The sequence below is a fragment of the Eupeodes corollae genome, chromosome 1, assembly GCF_945859685.1.
Source record: "Eupeodes corollae chromosome 1, idEupCoro1.1, whole genome shotgun sequence".
NCBI classification, from domain to species: domain Eukaryota; kingdom Metazoa; phylum Arthropoda; class Insecta; order Diptera; family Syrphidae; genus Eupeodes; species Eupeodes corollae.
Window position 1 is genome coordinate 182778646 of NC_079147.1, and position 19741 is coordinate 182798386.

The 19741-nt window shown below is 29.8% G+C and overlaps 2 protein-coding genes across 3 annotated transcripts in view; one reads left to right on the forward strand and one right to left on the reverse strand.

The window, feature by feature from the left end:
- The window catches only part of LOC129952970 (uncharacterized), a 33428-nt gene extending 25779 nt beyond the window's left edge, over positions 1 to 7649 (reverse strand). The window contains exon 1 of one of the 2 annotated variants that reach the window (XM_056065965.1): positions 6426 to 7649. The gene's annotated coding sequence lies outside the window, so the exon portion shown is untranslated. The remainder of the gene's footprint in view (positions 1 to 6425) is intronic. The other variant, XM_056065975.1, reaches the window with a different exon arrangement.
- The window catches only part of LOC129953026 (small nuclear ribonucleoprotein-associated protein B), a 121031-nt gene that overhangs the window by 1439 nt on the left and 99851 nt on the right, over positions 1 to 19741 (forward strand). The gene's annotated exons all lie outside the window — the stretch shown is intronic.

The following is a 19741-nucleotide window of genomic DNA, read 5'->3' on the forward strand; positions in this document are numbered from 1 at the left end:
CATAATCTTTTTTCTCAATGCGACAAAATGGCTCTAACATAATCGCTATGAAGCTTCTCTTTCAATCAAAGGTCAAACGAGTTTTTGGTATCAAAACGGTGCACTACAGCGCTAATTGGATCTCAGGCTAGGTTGCCTTGAGATCGCCATTTCTACCTACCTACCATAAGTGGTTTGGCCGAAAGCCGTCTACCAGACTGACATTTTGTTTTTTTAATTTGTATATACGAAAAAAACCTAATTAGATACAATTCAATACAATAAACTTTATTATTTTCAAACTTTAAAACCTTAAAAATGTTCCTCAACTATTCTGGTTCTATAGCGAAGATCGTTTAATGAGTATTCATACAGAAGGTCCCAACCTGGTTCTCCATTCAAGATGTTGATAGTAAACCAAGTATATCTATCCCAAAATAGCGCTTTCGGAACTCCTTGAGTATTGGACAAACTCCCAGGAAATGAAATACATCTTCTCGTTCTTTGCGATTGCATAAATCTCACAATATTGGCAATTCTGAACGGTGAGGAATGTAGTTCAAATTGATGAGTTCACCTCTTACTTTAAATAACAAGTTGATTTTTTCTGTACTGTTTATGGCCAAGAAGAAGGTGTTGTGGTTCAAGAAATGGTTAACTTTGCAGTAGTAAGATTTATAAATAGATGCTTCAGTTTCATTCATAAACTTATCGTACATCATGTTGCCGACTTTTTCCAGCAAGTCATCAGAATTCAACTTAAGCACCTCGATACTTTCGTCTGCTGATATTAAAAAAGTAGTTAAGCATTTAATTGCCAGTTTCTTCCACTCTTTAACACACGAAAGTTCAGAATTGGTAGCTTGTGTGAGTACTATTCGCGGAATTCTTTCGTCGCCCATCTCCAAAACTCTTAACACGTAGTTTAAATGTAATTTAAGTGTGTCTAAAAAGAGAGGTCCTATTCCTGTTTCAAGATGTATCAAACATATAGTTGGGCGTCGTACTTGGCAACTTGAAAGCACTTTTAATAAAAAACGGAGGAACTTTTCCCCAGCTTCAAACGATACCCCCATACTTGCGCTCCGTAAAACAGTATTGCAATTGCGGTAGCTATTTCTTAGCAAGCAACTTCTCCACACAGAACACATAGCACGCTTTGCTTCCGATAATTTGGATTGTAGATTTTTTTTTAGATTCAAGTTATATGCAATCAAAACTCCCAGATACTTGTATTCCTTTACTATTTTTACCGGTTCCTCGTCAAGCGTTCACTTCTCCCTCCTGGAATATCTCCCACCACTGTTTTTGAATATCATCATTTTTGATTTAGAAAGATTTACTTCCAGATTCCATGTTTTGCAATTAAGTTGAAGCCTATTTATCATTAGCTGCATCCCGTCTATAGTTTCAGCTAGGAGAACTATATCGTCCGCGAACATCAGTCCTGGAATAATCTTTCCTCTTGTGTTGGGTTAAAAAAGTAGTCAGTTGAATTATTCTGAAAAATATTACCAACAATATTTTTCATATAAAGGAATAGTTTAGTTTGAAAATCTAGTTTTGTTAAATAGATTTTTAGTCGAAACACATTTTTTACCAATTTCAGTAGGATTTCTAAAATTTTTACAAATTTGATGAATGAAATTAATTTGAGAGATATCAAGAACCAAACATACATTTTTACCAAATTTGCGCACAATTTTTTTTTAGAATTTATTTTTTTATGAAAAACGGACTGTTGCATATTTATAAAAAAAAATACTAAATATCGAAAACAATATTTTCTGTGAAATAAAAAAGTTTTTATTATTTTTTTTTTGTTTAAATGTCAGTTAGATTTTTCTCAAAATTTCACTGAATGTTGACAACAATAGTTTTTTAGAGGATTAAAGTAGTTTAAAACCAATATCTCAAAGTTTTAAAAAGATATTTGAATCGAAAATCAATTTTTATCAACTGATTTTTTTTTCCAAAATTTTACCGAATGTTGAAAACAATATTTCTTATAAAATAAAATAAGTTTGAAGCCATAATCTCAAGTTTTTGAACATTTGAACATTGAGAAATATTTTTTTTAGGTACAGTAAGTGCGGCAGAAGTGTCCTACGTGCCTAATATGGCTTTTAAGGGTATTACCCAAACTAGAAGCTAGAGCGAAAAAAAAAATTTCCATTACGAACACGTTCAAACCGATTTAGCCGATTTTTTTAAAATTTAATTCAAGTCTCTAGCATCATTGGCTCGTGAGACATTTAGGGTTAATCAAAATGTTCACCTTTTTTTTAAACTGCTATGGGAAAAAAAACACCCAAGCAGTTTTCTTCAGAGTCTTTTCTGCATTATTGTGTGGTATGCGAAATGAACTTACTCAGTCTCATGAGCTTGAGCTACGAGTCTGAGCTCAAGCTTATGAGATTGAGAATTTGTAATGAGACAAAGCTCGTTTTGGTATGCAAGTGGTTTGACTCATCTCACTATCTCTGTCTTAAAATAACCTTCATTTCCAAAATGGCTTCTTCATATGAAAGTAGTAGTGATAGTGAATGCGTAGCGGATAAGAATGAAGATGTTAATAGTTTTCTTATTCATTTTATTAAGAAAAATACTATTCTTTTCACTAAAAGCCAAGTGCCGGATTTAAAAAAAAAGGAAAAATAGCGTTTAAGCCGGAATTTGAAAAGAAAAATTGGAAAAACATTGAAATAAAGCAAATATCTAAAAATCTAACAAACATTAAAACTAGACTTAAGGACAAATGCAACAAAAACAAAACTGGGAACAAAAAAATTAAACTCAAGCAATGGGAAAAAGAGTTATGGGATTTATTCAACGGAGGCCCTGAAAATTCGAATCCCGTTCTAAACAGGCTTGAAGGTTTAATTTTTGTTAATACATTTTTAATATTATGTACAGGAGCGGAAAAAGCGGGCGTTAATAGAGACGAATCCTCTAATTCCGTTGCAAACAGATTTGCAAAGACTTGTTTTGCTGAAGCAAAATTTAATCTTAACTAAAAAAATTTAAAACTCTGGAAAGCAAGACTTGAGAACATGAAATTTCTTTTGTAAATTTTTAATCCAAACTTTAAGATTTTTAAATAAAACTGATAACCATTTTGATTAACTAAATCATCGCAATTTCAGCCTCTCTGAGCAAAATATCTCTCCTGGAAGTATTATTTGAGGGAAAGAGATGAGAGAGGTATTGTTCTTCTATTTCTATTGCAATGATCAGCTTGATCATTTTCATTCGTATTTTTATCGGCACTTTGGAATGCTTTTGAAATGTTTTGTAGAATAAAACACGCTAAAATAACTTTTAAGGCGTTACGTGTTGCCACTGTTAATTGGTACTGCAACCATGAAAATTTGTGTTTGAGCTGCCCAAACACCCTTTCAATGATGACTCTCTCTTTTGTTAAAATATAGTTAAAATTAACTTCGGTGGCACTGACCAGATTCCGATTCCGAGTCATTAAAAATGGAGTAAGTCAAGGAGAGTCTGGTAAATATCCGAATTCTTAAAGATTCTGGAATCGTGCACCGATCCTGGCCATGAAATGTCCACACTTGTAAACATTGCTGCTCCGTCACATGTCGCTTGAATATTTATTGAGTGAAAACCTAAAACAAATATAAAAAAGAGGCTGGGATGCGATCCACACTGATAACTTCCCATCCCGTCTGTCGATTTTTCTTGCTTAAAAGTTTTTCTATATGTACCTACTCTATTTTTACCAAATTTGCATACTATTTTTTGTAGATTTTATTTTTTATGAAAAAACGGAATGTTGGATTTTTATATAAAATTACTGAATATCAAAACAATATTTTCTGTGAAATAAAATAAGTTTGAAGCCAATATTTTTAATTTTTGAAAAGCTATTTGAGTCGAAAGTACATTTTTAACAAGTTTTAGAATTGTTTTTTTTTTGGAGTTTTATTTTTTGTAAAAAAACTTTCAATTCGATTTTTTTCAAAATTTTATGGAATGTTGAAAACAATATTTCTTATAAGATAAAATTAGTTTGAAGCCAATATTTAAAATTTTTAAAGAGATATTTGAGTCGAAAATCAATTTTTACCAACTTTTATACATTTTTTTTTAGGTTTCTATTTTTTGTAAAAAAACTGTTAATTCGATTTTTCTCAAAATTTGTCCTAATGTTAAAAACTATATTTCTTATAAGAAAAAAATAGTTAGAAGCTATTATTTCAAAGTTTTTAAAAGATGTTTGAGTCGAAAATCATTTTTTACTAACTTTTGTTAATTTTTTGTCGGTTTTTAATTTTTTGTAAAAAAAACTGTTAATTCGATTTTTTTCAAACTTTAACTGAATGTTAACAACAAGATTTTTTTAAAGATAAAAGTAAATTAAAGCCAATATCTCAAAGTTTTGAAAAGATATTTGAGTCGAAAATCAATTTTTACCAACTTTTATTAATTTGGTTTTTAGGTTTTAATTTTTTGTAAAAAAAACTGTCAATTCGATTTTTCTCAACATTTTTCAAAATGTTAAAAACAATATTTCTTATAAGATAAAATAAGTTTGAAGCCAATATTTCAAGTTTTTGAAAAGATATTTGAATCGATATTCAATTTTCACCAAATTTGAGGAATGTTTTTTTTAGATTTTTATTTTTTATAAAAAAAACTATCATTTCGATTTTTTTCAAAATTCTATCAGATTTCAAAAACATCATTCTTCGTTGCACAAAATTGTTTTAGAGATGAAATCATATTTCAGTCGTAAAATTTTGGAGGTGACAAATTTTTTTTTCAGTTTTATTAATTTATAAAAAAAAAAGTTATATAGATTTTTTTCAAAAAATATACCTGTTTGTTATCACGTTACAATATATTATATCAAATTTAATTCAAGTCTCTAGCGTTTTTGGTTCGTAAGATATTTAGGGTTAACCAAAATGTTCACCTTTTTTTTAAATTGCTATGGTAAAAAAACCACCCACGCAATTTTCTTTTTGACAAATCGGACCCATTACAATAACTTCCTTTGGGATGTTAATAATTTTAAAATCACTAAAGCTTTGTTATACCTACCTTTTCTATTTATAAATTCATCGCTATGCATTAAAGGTTTCTTTATTCGCACATAAGTGCAATTAATTGCTCTAATACAGGATGGAAATTTATATTTTCTAAGCCAAATAATTTTTGCCGCATCTTTATCCTCTACCGTCTTGGAAAACTTGATCCACTCCTCTTTCCTAATTACAATTTACTCAGCTACTTCCACAATAATCCTGGAAACTGTGCTATGATCGATTCCAGAATCTTCGCAATATCGCTTTGAAAACACCATTATTCTGGTCTTATTTGTTAGTCGACCGCCTCGAAAAGTATCGCGATTTTCAAAAAAATAATTCGTTAGGTTTTCAACTTGCGTTGGGGTTAACCTATGAAGATTCTTAAAATTTCCTGTTGACAGGAGCAAACAAATTTAAATATTCAACCATTGCGGTTCCTGAGACAACAAATTTCCAGTCTAAACATTTTACAAGCTTTACCTCATTTAAATGAGGTAATGCTTTCTTTCTGCATACGGAAATGTCTCAAATGGGATAGATCTCCAAAATGATATCGATCACATTTTAGTGAGTTTTGTCTCATTTTGCATAGGAATGATAGCAAAAGCTCAAAATAATGAATTTTGAGACTGAGCTAAAGCATTTCGCATACCACCCATTATCTGTATAACAACATTTATTTCAAATCGATATCTCTTCTAGTTCTTGAGCTATGGACATCTTTCTAAAAATCTTTTATTTTGACTCTAGGGACCTTTAAACAACGAGAAATGTCAAAATTTTCAATTCGACAAATCGGACTCATGACTATAACTCCTATCGGAAGTTTAAAAAGGCTTTGACTTAAGGTACTTATTTATGTTTGTATATGTATATAAACTTTAAAACATAAACATGAGAATACAAAATAAAGACTTGTAGAGTTTTCTTAACAAATGTTCCTATGTTTTAACAGCAAAAAAAAACTAAAAATACAACAAATTTTAATAACTATCTGACCCTGAAAAAAAGAATTAAAAAAAAATCCCATCCTCACTGTTCATATTATTCAAAAAACAACATCACTTAAAATATAAAAACAATTTAAAGTGATATCATAAGAAAAGCATTAGAATACTATTGTGGATGAGTTTGGTTCTCCTCCAAATTGTTTTTACTTTCTGTCGAAGAGCAAAGTTCCTCTAATTCTATCTAGTCTAGTGTCTAGTCTATGTTCTGTTCATTGTTTAATATAGTACCTCAAATCACTAAAATAAATTACATTGATTTGTTGTTTTTTTTTCTTTGCGTCTTACTTTAACCCTGATAGAAATTAAAAAATAAACCAACATCGCCTTAAATAGGTTTGATTTGAGTGTACCATAAAATATATGCAGATTCAACCTTTATACACACCTTTTTCGAGTTGATTCCGTTCGAAATCCATACAAACAAAAATTTCAAAAATGAAAACGATCTTCTTAGATTAATTCTTTTTAAGATAACTCTTGCATTGCTCAAAATTCCTTAAAAGGCTTTTGCAGCAATACGGGGCGCGATTGCGAGTAATTTGTCGTTTTTCGTCAAAAAGTCGTTTTAATTTAATTTTATTTTTATTCACTAAATAAACAATATAATTATTGTTGTGATTATGAGAATTTATTGATGTTGTTTTTGTTGTTGTTTGTTAATAATGCGTCACAGAAATTTATTATAATTTCGAAACAATTATGTTTTAATAAGCACTCGAATTAATTATTATTTGTAGTTGTTGTTGCGTTGCATGAGATACCACTGTGAGACATAAATTTCATATTATGTACCGCCCTATCTATTTATTTATTTATTATTATTTTTTTTCCTATTTAATGGTCGTTTGTGTATTATACTTTTCGTATTTGGCAGCACACTGTATGTGTATATTTTTTTGTTTTATTTTTATTTATGTAACCGAAAATAGGTGTCTATAGATTCTGATTTATAATGTTAAGAACGAACGACCGACCGCTACGTGAATTTGTTCGCAGATCCACATTCAAATGAATTAAAACCAAAAAATAAACTATGAATTTATATTTAAAATAAACTTTAAGTTTTAGTTTAAGTGAGTGTGACGAGAATTTATTTGTGTTCTTTTTAAAAAGAGATGCGTTTAATTTTTCGATTGTAGATTCTTTTTGTAGTTGTTCAAAAACAATTAACTTCCGTTTTCGTATATCTTAGAGACAATGAACTAATTTAAAAATAAAAGAGAAACAAAACACACCAAAAAACTAAAAACGATGATTTACAATTTATTTTTATATTTTCTTAATAAAATATCAATATATTGTTGTAGGTAGTTTCTGTATGCACAGGAAAAGCAAAATAATAAACAAATATATTTTTTTTAAATATATTTAAAATTTTCCAAGAAATTATTTATAGTTTCGATTTTATGTGTATTGTGTATTTTCTATATTATATAGTCGGGAGAATTAATATTTTCTTTTCCGTTTCCGTTTTTGTTGTATTAATCTTCTTTTTAAAAGAATTCGAAAATGAGAGAGTTTTGTTTTTGTTTTTATTTTTTTTTATTCCTAAATTAAAATATAATATTATTAATATGCTTTAACAGCATCGAGCGAGAGCGATCAGCGATAGACTGAATTAAGTTTATAAAATTTTACTCGATCGGATATTGTTGGGGTAGTTTAAGGCAGCAGTGATGATCATGTATAGAAAAATGTAGATATAAATTATATTGGAATCTAAAATGATGAAGAGAAGAGAGAGAAGTTTATATTCAAATAAGTGTTGCCAATTTGTATTATGTATATGTTTTTTTTAATGAAATATAATTTCTAATTCGATTTTTCGTTTTGAAGTTGTATCTTTTGTTTTTTTTTCGGTTTATCTAAGTTAAGTTATAAAGGTTATAAAGGGAAACAGGATTTGTAAATACAATGGTCGACAAGGTTTTGTTCCTGGCAATAAAATTGCAATTTTTCAATGTTGATAGTCTTAATTTTAATCTGACTTCAAATTTATTTTTATCAAGTAAGATTTCTAAGACATTGCTCTTTAAAACAAAAACACATATGCAAAACTTTTTGAGGCTATCTTAATTTTGTGAATTAGCATTTTTACTTGCGATATATAGGAACTATATGGCATGTTTTGCATTTTGCAAGAAAATTCGAATTTGAGATTTTGAACTTAAGCAGCCCTATTCTGCTATTTACGTGGATCTTATATTCGATTCATCCATTCGATTCCCTTTCACACTGCCTTTGCATTCTGCTAACCATCGGGTGAACTACATTATCCCAAACGAATTTGACATTTAAATAAACAGCTGTTTATGTAAAAATCTTGGGAATGTTGGATAAATTGTTTTGATTCATACAAAAATTAAGTTAAATCAATGCACCTAAAGAAATTTGTGTAATTTTTGAAAATGGGCAGTATTTGTTTTTTTATTCCAACTGTAAGCAGAGGAATCAGAGAAACCTCAAACAGAGAGCTTCGGAGAAATGTTAAAAAGTGTCTTCTTTTCCCTAAGAATGTTAATATTCTTTTATTTATAAAACAAATATAAAATCCACTTCATTTTATATGCGGATCTGAATTGTATAGAATTAATGCTTTCACGTGAATAGAAGAATACCGCGCAGTATTACCGACGTTACCTACATACACAGATTCACTTCGAATGAATAGCAGAATTATGATTAGTGAAAATTCAAGTTTAAATTCCCCCAATGAATAGCAGAATAGGCCTGAAGGTCTTGAGGCGATATTCGCGTTAGGCCTATAGGAAGTATTGTACCGGTCCGATTTGTCGAATTGAAAGTTTTCAATTTCAATAATAGATTTTTAGAGAGATACATATATGTGCGTGTGTTTGTTCATACGTTCGTACGTTTGGGAAGCTTTTTTCGTCGTTCATAGCTCAAGAACCAGGAAAGATATTGACTTCAAATAAATTTTGTTATACAGATAATAGTGCAGAAAAATGCAGTAAGAAATCTCAAAACGAGCCAGTAACTCTAGCGGCTAGAATTAAATTAATTAAAAGGGGATTTTTAGCTATTAGCTTTTTGACAACACTGGTTCAAACAACTGACGCACGTTTCGTGTTTTGTTTCACTGTCAAACATTTTCAGTTTGGTATATTAGTTAACCATTATTATCGAAATAAGTGCTCTGTTAAGAAAGTTCATCGCGTGCTTCTCCCGTTTTATGGTCAGTTTAATCGACCCACTGATGAATTGATATTAAAGTAAATATCAGCCAGAAGCATTGCAAGAGCTACCAATGCGTCCAAAAAAATTACAGTTTGGTGCGCTTTATGGGCTTGTGGCGTTACCGTGAGATGATATCCATTTTTTTTTTGCCAAAATGCAAGAGCTTTACTTGCATGACATGTGGTTTCAACAAAACGGTGCCACATGCCAGACAGCACGCTCAACAATGAACTTATTGAAAGGCGAGTTCAGTGAACATTTTATTTCACGTTCGGGGCTGGTCAATTGGCCGCCTATATCGTGCGATTTAACCGGTTTAGACTATTTTTTGTGAGGCTATGTTAAAACTCATGTCTATACAAACAATCCCGCATTGACGCATTGGAAAACGACATTAAATCATTTATTTGTAAGGTTCCGGCGAAAATGTTGGAAAAAGTATGCCAAAATTGGACTAAGCGCATGAACCGTTTAAGGCGTAGTCAACATTTACATGAAATAATTTTCAAACATTAAATTATATTGACCGTACTATAGATTTAAATAAATATTTCATACATTTTTCTGAATTGTATGTGTTTTTATTTAACTTTCCTCCTATAGCTTTTAAAAAATCACCCTGTCTTATATATTGTGATGTGATACCAAACTAATTAAATTTTATTAAAAAAAAATCAACTAATGTTTTTATTTTTATAGTTGTTGGTGGGTTTTTTTATAAATTAAAAAACTGAAACGAAATAATTGAATATTTTGCTAACAAAACAAATCTCAAAAATAATTTTATGCAACGAAGAATAATGTCTTTGACATCTAGTAAAATTTTGAGAAAAATCGAATTCACAGATTTTTTACAAAAATTAAAAATTTCACAAAATGTTCGGAAAATCTTTATTATGTTGTTTGATTTCATGTGTCTTAGTGAATCTTAAAGAAACGCTTAACAATTATTTGTGCTTAAAGATTTTTGAATAAAAAAAAAGGCAAAATGAATTAAGAGTAATTTGGGTTCTTGTAACAAAACCCGTCGTTTTGAAAGTTTTATTATATCGAGGTTTTAAAATATTTCTATTAACAAATATGAGAACAACATTGGAAATGGGTGTTTTAAGAAGGCAGTTAGAACTTAATTTTAGATTTAAAATCACCTCTAAAAATAATCTCCAAAACGCATTTTTCAAAACTATGAAAGTAGATGGTAGATATTGAATAGAATTAAATAAAGAATCATATCTGATAAGCTTTTCCAGAAAAGAAAGGTTCTACAATGATTTAAACTGTATCTAGAAGACAAAGATTTGTACTTTGCAAAAACATCCTACAATAATCTGTTGTTAAGGGATGTGTTGAGTTTTAACTAAGTTTTTAATTCTCTTTAGCACATTTAAAAAAGAAGATGCGATAAATATATTTAAAAACGAAATTCGAATTAAAGACATCGTAATACTTTTAAAAAAAGCACGGTTACGAAGACTTGTTTTTTATAAAACTTAATTCTTTCGGTGATTTTGTTTTTATTATGAAAATCAGGCATATTTGTTTATCTTTGTGAACAGAAATCATATGATTAGACAACAAATAAGCAATGAACTAATTTTCATACATGTGTCATTGAATCCTTGTCTATAACGGTTAAGGTACCATCAATCTTAATCATAATTTAAACTTTGAATATGGAAAATAAGGTGGAAATAAGCATAGAACTATCGAAATATGTAAATTAAATAATTGTTGTTGTTTTTTTTCAAAATTGAATACCACTTACTGTTCAGCTGTTTCTATATTCCTATATTTTTGAATGGGCATCCTTCTAATAGAGTCAATATACGGTTAGAACTGAGTACTAAAAGGTCAATTAGCTTGAAGGGTTTCTAAAACATTAAAATGTTTCATTATGCTTATTGGTTATTCTGTATAAATGATGTTCTTTAAACTTTGAACATAGAAAGTTTCGATCTTTGTTGTTTTTTGGTTTAACTGAATGAATGTCAAAATGTGGCAACATTTCTGAATCTTACTATTAATCATGAATTGTTCAAAGCCTTAACAACTCTTTCAAATTGAAGAAACTGACTTTGTACCAAAAATTGTGTATTTTCATTTAATGGCACGCCTTATCGAGCCATATTTATCGTGCGACCGGATTTGTTTAGAGAAAATTCCTCTGTCAACGGTACCTTATTTTCTTGAAAATGCCTCCAAAGACTTTATTGTAAATTAGTTCTGTAATGAAACGCATATTTTATAAGATAAATCACCAAATGACCGTCATTTCTTAGTTTGCCGCACCATTATCATTTTCATTAAATTTAGCCAAATTTGCACCAGTATGTCCTCGTAAACTCCACGAATTAAGCGTTTAAGGTCTTATTTGTTTATCTAGTATTGAATTAGACCTTATTACTTACTTGGCCCTAAATAAAAAATAGGTCAAAAGATGTTAAATTAGAATATCTCGGTGACTAATTGTGAATCCCTCTTTGCGAAAATATACGATTATGAAACTTTTCTTTGCCAAACTGCGAAAATAGGGCCACATGAAACATTACACTTTTGTTTTGTCACACAAGTAAGACAAATACAAAAGCTGTCTTAAAATTCAAGCTTAACTATATCCAAAAGTCATCTTCTTTTACATGACCAGCTGTTATATCAGAAGCTTCGCAAAAATTCAATTCCGTAAAAATTCAGTTTTCATTTTTTAGTTTTCATTTTTTTATGTTTTTTTATGTATCATAGTTTTTGTTTCTAAAAAAGATTGTCAGACGGATTTTTCTAGAAAATTATTTTGCATATGTTAAAATAAGTTTGATTTCATATGTGTTTGTTTGAAAACCATTTTTTAAAAATAGCATTTTTGGAAGATTTGTATTTCTTATTAAGAAAATGTACACGTTAAAAACAGTATTTTGTTAGGCAAATAACTTTAATGTCAATACTTTCAATTATTTGTTCAGATATTTAAATCGAAAATCATTCTCACCAATTTGTATTTGCTTTAAACTGTCAATTAGAATTTTCTTAAATATTTAGTTTTTGTACTAATTTGGTTGCTCGTCTTTTTTTATAATATACAATTTAATTGAAGTCGCTAACGGTATTTATTCGATAGATATTTTTGCCTACCACGGTTTTCCTTAATAAAAAAATCTCCTTTCTGCATATTTTAAAGTCGAAATTATATTATGATATGCCTACAAACGTAGCCATAGCTTACAACAAAGTTTCTTTTTTAGTTTCCGGATTCCGTTAAATTGAAAAGCCCTTTAACATCCCTAATGTGTTTTCTATTTTTAAATTTGTACTCATATTACTTATGCATATATTTAAAGTGTCAACACTGGTAGAGACTTGTAGAGAACTTTTTTACTTTCAGGACGCACACGCGCATCTGAGCTTCGAATAATGAATAATCTCTATGATCTGACATCTACATCAACGAGCATTCCTAAACAATATAAGATCTATTAAACAGAATAATAAATGTTCGTATACATACTCGTATGTATAGTTGCATAGAAAAAGAAAAATATTTCTCTTAAAGATACAAAAATATTATTTAGAGCTGTATAAAGTCACTTAAGTGTTTAGGCGTGTTTTGAATTTCTTTCTCTGTTATATCTATTCTAAAAAATAATAAGATAAAATTATTGTTTTTGTTTTTATATTTATTTTTTCATGATTCTCTCTTAACATATAAATTATAATTTTAAAATGTATAGAACCAGAGTTACCAAAATGACAGTATTTGGTCTTGCATTCTTACAAGAGTAGTTTAATATTTATATTTATTAAATTGATACATTTTTACACGTTTATTTGGCAATGTAAAATATTTGTTTTAAATATAAAAAAACTTAAATAGTTTCATAAACTATTTCAGTCAAGTAAAATCAAAAAAGTTTGTAGATTACCATACAGATGCCTTTTTTTAATGAAATCTTCAAAACAATGGCTTTTAGGTAGACACATACTGAAAATAACAATTTCTATCAAATCACTTTAGTACATTTACAAATGTTCAAAATAATATGGATAGCAACATAGCAAATAATTGTTAAATAGTTTAGACATTTTTAGGATAAATCGAGCAATTTTTAATTTGTAATTCCAATTTTATATATTTTTTCAAAAAAAAATTTGTTTCTCCCAAATAATCTTCAAAATAATAGAGAATGAAAAACTAAGCGTGTGAATTGTCCTTAATTTTTTTTTGACTGCCTCTATACGATAAAGCGTGGACTCAACAAGTTTTTGGCTGAAAACCATGATGGCTACTTATTTGTTTAGATTCGTTCATAAATTCTCAATCGGGTTGAGATCAGGGTTCTGAGATGGCCAGGGTGCCACAGAGATTCAATGATCGCTAAGCCAAGGATTTACGAATTTTTAAGATTTCTTGAGATCGTTATGTTTCTAAAAATGCCATCTTAGTGTCACTACATTACATTACCTCTTAAAAAAAATAATATCACGTTATTTTTCGTTGGCCATGATTATCATAAATTTGGAAGATCGGTCCAAAATTATCGGTGGAAGTGAAACCCGAAAAGGTTTATTTTTGTTTCATCATTCCAAAAAATATGGCGAAACTTCATTTGCCTTATCAAAGTAAATCTAAGTGTACAAGATTCGAAAATTTTCCAATATTGGCTGAACTGTCAAAAGTCTCCTTGCACGGTTGGAATACTTTAGAAGACAACAAATTTGCAAGACTCATTAGGCAGCTTTCGACGACATAAGGGACTTCATATGAAGTCAACTGTATTTTTTAGAACCTACATTTTGACCATTAAAGTTAGTTAGTTTCTTAAGTGTCATAGATTTCAAACTTGGAATTTTAATTCACTATAGCCTCTTCCTTTAGTTCATCGTACAAAAACTCTAAAAAAAACATTATTGTTTACAAAACATTCCTCAGGCAAGCTACAACTCCATTAAGATTTGTATTTTGTTTTGCAAACAAATAATATTACTTATTTCCTTTCCAGTTTGACAAAGAACCCTTTAACATAAAACAATAAATGGAACTCTTCAGAAAATAAATAAATCCTTGAGTTAAAAAATTCAGCTTTCAATTGAATAAAAAACATAATCAATTGTCATTTTGAAATTAGTAGACTGGACTTAATAGTTAAGGAGATTTTTCTTGACTAAGTTTCCACTGGAAGATTTTTGGCAGCTGGCCAATCAGACACTAGAAACTTGCCCTATTTTGGATTCACTTAGATAATATACAAAATTATTTAAGAAGTGAAAACAACATTTAAAAAATATAAATCGAAAAACAGCATCGACTTCATGAACTTCTAGGAGACCGAGATATTATCTCTTGACCTGATTTTGATTTTTTTTAGCCTTTTGCCAATAATAAAGATTAAAGTTGTGCGGAGGTTTGACAATTTGTTCATCGTCACCAACCTCTTGTCCAATCGTGTACTTAGGTGTCTTATCCTCGAAACCTTCATCCCACAAACATCGCATGGTCTCGATCTCCTGGATAAATTGCAAGGTTTGCTCATGCGTCCAATGCTTTTCAACTTTCAGTTTGTATGACTTCTTTTTCGTTGTCTTGCAAACATTTGTTGTTGTTTTCTTCTCAAAAACCTTCTGCCAATTAAAAATTAGACGATCCGATATCTGATTAGTGAACAGTCGTCTAATTATTTAAAAATACAACAAATTGGGGTCTTAAACTAGTTCAATCGATTGCAAGGAGTCGGCAAATTTTTTTAACAGACAATTGAACGGAGATTGGCTGCCAATTTGCTTTCTGTCACTTTTGACAGATATAATGTGTGTGCTTTATTGGTTTGCTTTGTTTTCAAAAAATCTGCCAAATATTGGAAAATCTTCTTATCTAGTATACTTAGCATGGTTCCCAATTATTTTTAACAGTTGTGCATATTCATAAAAGATAATAATTTTGACATTTCGGAAAGGCGTTAAGAACTGACCCGACATTTGTTTTTAAAATTGGCTTTATGGCAACACTGTAAGTACGTGATATTTTTCTTAGCCAGTGTTTTATATTGTTAATGATTTGTGTTCTTTTTTTACATTATATACAATAATTGTATCTACATCTGTACATATTTTGCACGAAGAAATTTCGTAGACACTGAGTCACGCATTAATTTGTCATGCTCATGATCAAGAGTTCTGAGAGAGAACGCTAGCGAGAGGAAGAATATAATTTTGATTTCGTTTGTATTTAATTGAATTTATACTACTTCTCTTTTTTGTTGAATAATTTATAATTTTATATTTTAAAGAATGACAGAATGATTAACGTACTTTTTCTGATCCCCACACTATTATTATTATGACTGGATTGTGTGATTTCAAAGCAAAATTACTCAAAATGTCTCAATTTTTTGACTAATTTGTTACTTTAAATTCGCAGATAATCTTTAAAGTCGTTTTTGTAAATTCTCTTGTTTATAAAAGAAAATTATAATAATGAGTGAAGAACAAAATATTTATTATATTTATAGATAATAATTTTATTTCTATTAATAATAATTTTTGTTCTGAATTGCGTGGTTGCGTGGAAAACTATATTATCGAGAAGAAACTCACATGCATGGGATATTTTTCAGAAGAGCGACATAAAAGTGATTGCCCTAAGAATCAAAAAATAACAATACGATCCCGATTCTGCGTTCTCCCAATTTACTTACGAATAGATTCTTCAGTTTTTCGTCTTTAAATAAATCAAATAAAAGCAGATTGTTTCTACTGAATCTCTGAAAAGAGAATTCATGCATTCAGATACAAGCTCTTAGATATTCTGCCATGCGTGTAATTGATCGAGTTTAAAAATTGCGTTAAGAAAAAAAAAGTGACACTCTAATGATGCGTAACGCCAATAAATTGACGATCAAGGCAATGCACTTTTAATTTTAGAAAAAAAATGTAAAAAAATTATATTTTTGTGTATTTACGATATGATTCATGCTTGTTTAGACCATGAGGTTGGTCTTACAAAAGAACTTTTAGATATGTTTCATTTCCGTAGCCTTAGGAGATACGTACATATGTTTGAAGGTTATTAAAAATTAAGAAAAAGTTTTCTTGCTACCTTCAAAAATTACGTTTTTTAGCATTATACATAAAAGAGGACGTTTAGTTTGTGTGTGTCATGAGTTTCAACCATTAAAAATATCACAAACATAGTAAGCCACCAACAGAAGAAACATCTTACTTACTATCTTAGACCCCCTTCTTTCCCTAATTTTTATAAATGATTTACCTAATATTTTTTTCAATTCTAGTCAACTGCTTTTCGCCGATGACTTAAAGGTTTTTCGTTGCATAAAATCTATTAATGACTGTCCAAACTATCCCAATGGTGCACGAAAAACCAATTTAATATTTAAGTGTCGCTACATGTCAATGTTTTTCCTTTTGCCGCAACTTTTCTGAAATCATATTTGACTACAAAATTGAGAATCAAGTTCTGGAAAGAGTAAGGGAGAAGAAAGATCTTGGTGTAGTTTTTGACGCTAAACTTAACTTTGCTAAGCACATTAAATTTAGTGTAACCAAAGCAAATTCCATGCTCGGTTTTATTAAACGGAATAGCATAGAGTTTAAAGGCCCTTTTGCTCTCAAATTGCTTTTTACCTCATATATAAGACCCATCTTGGAAAACTGTTGTGTTATCTGGAACCCTTTATCTCAATCACTCAATCTAAGAGAATGGGAATGGTCGAAGATTCAGTATTCAAAATAATCGAAATTCCATCATACAAAATATAGGGTCCTCTATCAAACGTTTTTTTTTAACTAGTGCTTATTTCGTGAATGGTAACACTTAGCTCATGTCTGATTTGACAGATAATTAGTTTTATCCTTCCGCTCTATGATTGTGTATACGCTTGAACAACGCTGGGAAGAACGCTAAAAGAAGATGCCGATTTTGCCAAAATTCAGATGAAGATTGTTATAGAAAGTGTTACACAATCTGTTGAAACAAATAAGGAAAAGGGTAAATAGCAAGACGGTTCTTTCTCCTAACTTAGTTGAACTCATTAAAATCAGAAACAGTTTCAGAAGAAGATGAATACGGACGATAAATAATTATTCCTTAACTGAAATGAAAATTCTTACAAATTTGATTAAAGAAGGTGTTGCCAGCTTTAGAAACAATGAATGGAACCAAAAATTAAGCGAGCTAGAAAAAGGTGGCAAACCTTTCTGGAACATTGTAAAGGTTATTTAGAAGCCTTACTTAAATATACCCCCATTGAAACTAATAATTAAAGAAGTTATTGACACACTCCTTGAATTGAAAACTCGAAAGTCAGCTGGCATTAAAAATCGCTTTTTTTAAAACCTTCCAAGGTCAGGGATAAAATTTCTATTAAAATTGTTCAATTTTTGTTTCAAGTCAAGCTACTTTCCAATAGATTAGATTATGCCAATTTTGAAACCTGGAAAAAACGTTAACCATCGTCCTATAAGTTTACTAAGTTCTGTAAATAAGTCTTTTGAAAAAATAACACAAACTTTTGATGCTTTACTTTCCCATGTATATTATAAAAATTGTGAAGTCCTTTCTGTCATCAAGAACTTTTGTTGTTTCAGTTAACAAAAATCTTTCGGAAATGTTTGAGTGCAGAGCACGAGTGGCTCTAGGATCCGTTCTTGGCCCAATACTCTATACAGTTTGTTAGTACTGCTGTTTTTCCTGTCTTGCAAAATTACAATAAATCTATTTTTGCAGATGACACCTATGATTTTCACTTGGTTCCGTTATTGAAACCAATTTGCAATCTTCGTTGTATGTACTTCAACAATATTGTAACGATTGGAAGGTTAAGATAAATACTTCGAAAAGAAAAGCATGTTGATTTTTTTACAGTCGAATTTTGTATTTAAAACTCAAATCGAAACATTGTCATAAGCCATTAGCCATGTTTAGGTCAAATTGAATTAACTGAAGAAGAAGTTTTGAAACATTTTTCGTCTTTGGTTGACAAAAAAAAAACAAGGCAGTGATGAAATTGCTTATATCTTCCTAAAATTCTGAAGATATGGTCTTTTTAAACCATAAAGTCTTTAGATACTTAGAAAATTTCAGTTACGCCAATTCATAAAACAGGCTCGAAGCAAGATAACCTTCACTACAGACCGATTTCGAAGCTTCAAACTACTCCACAAAATTTTGAAGCCATAAATAATATCAAGCAAGGGATTTCAGACAATCAACACAGTTTTGTAAGTCAACGATCAACTACAACTAACTTGTCTCTTTTTTTTACACTTTTGTACGAAAGGTATTGAACGGAGTAATCAAGTTGATGTTATATACACCGACTTTTCAAAGGCGTTTCATAGGGTGCAGCATGACGTGTTATTAAAAAAAAATAGAACACCTTGGTTTTCATTCTCAATAATTATTGAAATCGTTAGATCAATATTATAGATATAGATATAAATATATAGATCAATATTATAATTATATAATATTATAATAACAGATCGTAAACAGTTTGTGAAAATTGGATGTAAAACATCAAAAAAAATTTATAAATTTTCAGGGGTTCCACAAGAAAGCCATCTCGGACCACTTTTGTTTGTTCTTTTTATACACGAACTTCCCGACTGTGTCAAATGTTCTTAAAATTTACTATTTGTTGACGATTTTAAAATTTACAAACGTTTCAATGTGTGAAGATAACTGCCTTTATCTCACTATCTCCAAGCGTATCCGAATGTCTTATACTAGATCGGCGCAACCCTATTATTATAAGTTTAATAATACAAGCCTTGATAAAGTTTCGGTTTTTAAGGATTTAGGTGTTGTTTTCGATTCGAAATTAACTTTAATTGATCACTACGACTATATGATTTCGAAGTCAAATAAAATGTTGGGTTTTCTAATGAAAAATTCAAAGGAATTTACTTATCCACACCTTCGTTAGAATGTGCTATGTTTACAGAAGAAGAACTCCGAAATTGGCAGGTTAAGACCGCATAAGGGACTTGAAAGTAAGGCAAATTTCTGGTATCTGATTGGCCAGCTGCCAAAAATTGATTTCGAATTAAGGCAACTTTATTAGAAAATTGACTGGAAAATAAATCAAAACAAATATCCCTTACTATCAAGTCAAGATGACTTATATCAAAATGGTAGCTATCTCAATCATATTCTTTCATTCAACTGAAAACTGAACTTTATTGCTCTGTAATTTATTTATTTTCTGCAAAATTCTATTTAATACTTTGTGTTCCTTTTCGAATTATAAAAGGATAAAGATTAAAGATAAGTAATATTTCTTTACAACACAAAATACAATTGGCAATGGACTTTTAGTTTGCCTAAGAAGTGTTTTATACACAGCAATGGTTTTTGGCACAATAAACTAAAGATGTATAGGTTGGTGAAGTAAAGTTCGAGTTTTGAAATTCATCGCACTTCAAAAACTTACTTGTTGCAAGTCAATCATTTGTCTTCAGAGATTGGTTCTGATTAACAGCTGGTTTTCTTGCTTG